Source organism: Babylonia areolata, chromosome 16, assembly GCF_041734735.1.
Source record: "Babylonia areolata isolate BAREFJ2019XMU chromosome 16, ASM4173473v1, whole genome shotgun sequence".
Taxonomy (NCBI): Eukaryota; Metazoa; Mollusca; class Gastropoda; order Neogastropoda; family Buccinidae; genus Babylonia; species Babylonia areolata.
Genome location: NC_134891.1, coordinates 7,227,269 through 7,229,639, shown reverse-complemented (window position 1 = coordinate 7,229,639; position 2,371 = coordinate 7,227,269).

Here is a 2,371-nt window from a genome sequence, read left to right as displayed (position 1 = left end):
GATTATTAGAGAAGAAGAAGAAGAAGAAGAAAATGATGATAACAGGGAGAAGGAGAGACAGAGTGATAGACACCGACAGTTGGAACATGGGAAGTGAATTCATGGCAATTATCATACTTGGATATATATATGAAAATTTATTTATATGAATGATATTGAAACATAATCAGTACATTTTAGGATATTATATATATATATATATATATATATATATATATATAGAGAGAGAGAGAGAGAGAGAGAAGAACAGCGATTATATACTTACCAGGACTGGTATATAAAAAAAAATATCTCGTGCCTTGCATGCTGCACTAATGCACTGACAGAGCATCTTATAATTATACATACAGCATCGGTGACGGAGTGGGAAAAATCCAGCTTGTGTCCACACACACACACATAGCGGACGTCGCGATAGTCAATAATGACTGTAGCCATGACAAATGCACGTGTAGGGAATGTGTGTGTGTGTGGGTGTGGGTGTGTGTGTGTGTGTGGGGGGGGGGGGGGGGGGGGGGGGGGGGTGGGTGTGGGAGGTGGGAGTGTGGAGTTGTGGAGGAGAGGTCAAGGTCAACACTTGCTTACACTCATACAGCACGTGCTGTTGGTCAATGTCCTTCCCGCGCGACGTCTGTGTGTGTGTGTGTGTGTGTGTGTGTGTGTGTGTAGTGTGTGTGTGTGTGTGTGTGTGTGTGTGTGTGTGTGTGTGTGTGTGTAGTGTGTGTGTGTGTGTGTAGTGTGTGTGTGTACGTGTGTGTGTGTGTGTGTGTGTGTGTGTGTGTGTGTGTGTGTGTAGTGTATGTGTGTGTGTGTGTGTGTGTGTGTAGTGTGTGTGTGTGTGTAGTGTGTGTGTGTGTGTGTGTGTGTGTGTGTGTGTGTGTGTGTGTGTGTGTGTGTGTGTGTGTGTAGTGTGTGTGTGTAAGCAAGCAAGCAAGCAAGCAAGCAAGCGCGTGTGTGTGTGTGTTTTACTTTAGCTATTCATTTACAGAATGGAAAAATAAAATCAAAATCTTTCTTCACATTTTCCAGCACATTATATTTTCTTCGCATCAATCTGCACATTTTCTTCACATTATTTTTAAATCCGAAGTCACCCCCGAAAACGGAGTATGGCTGCCTACACGGCGGGGGTAAAAACGGTCATACACGTAAAAGCCCACTCGTGTAATATACGAGTGAACGTGGGAGTTGCAGCCCACGAACGAAGAAGAAGAAGAAGAAGAATTCCGAAGTCCTTTCATGGGAGACTATCGAAATAAAACAACCCCCTGTTGTTGACACAAACTGGATTTGTTCCCTTTTACCAGGAAAAACACACTATGACATCTTTATCTTTTTCGTTTCATACATTTGTTATTTTATCTAATATTTTTATTCATTTATTTATTTATTCATCTTGTCCTTTCTTTCCTCCTTTCACTCCCGCTCTCTGTTTCTGTCTCTGTCTCTTTCTCTGTCTCTGTCTCTCTGTCTCGCTCTGTCTCTCTGTCTTTGTCTCTTTCTCTGTCTCTGTCTCTCTCTCTCTCTCTGTCTCGCTCTGTCTCTCTGTCTCTTTCTCTGTCTCTGTCTCTTTCTCTGTCTCTGTCTCTCTGTCTCGCTCTGTCTCTCTGTCTCTGTCTCTTTCTCTGTCTCTCTCTTTTATTTGCCCCCTTCCTCGCACAACTCTGTGTGTGTGTGTGTGTGTGTGTGTGTGTGTGTGTGTGTGTCTGTGTCTGTCTGTCTCTCTGTCTCTGTCTGTCTCTTTGTCTCTCTGTCTCTGTCTCTCTCTGTCTCCCTGTCTCTCTCTCTGTCTGTCTCTGTCTCTCTCTGTCTGTGTCTCTCTCTCTCCCTGTCTCTCTCTCTCTGTCTCTATCTCTTTGTTTCTCTGCCTCTGTCTCTGTCTGTCTCTGTCTCTCTCCGTCTCTGTCTCTGTCCCTGTCTGTCTGTCTCTCCGTCTCTGTCTCTGTCCCTGTCTGTCTGTCTCTCTGTCTCTGTCTCTGTGTCTGTCTCTCTCTCTCTCTCTCTCTCTCTCTCTCTCTCTCTCTCTCATTTCTCATTCTTCCTCTTCAAACTCTTCACCATTCTTTTTGATCGTCTGCTTGCTGTCAAAATCACTATAATTTTATCTGTCGCTAAGGTTTCAAAACATGTGTATTGTGCATATAATTCATGATGATATCAAATTCCTTTTTCGTTTTACCTGTTGGGTATCTGCTTGGCTCAGTTGACTGAATCCCGAGCTGGCAAAAATCAAATATTTGGTTGTGAGGTTGATATCCCTGAGGCTCCATGATGGTAAGAAATCACTTCTTCTTCTTCGTTCGTGAGCTGCAACTCCCACGTTTACTCGTATGTACTGTCACAACTCATGACAGTCTCGTGTGGAGTGTTT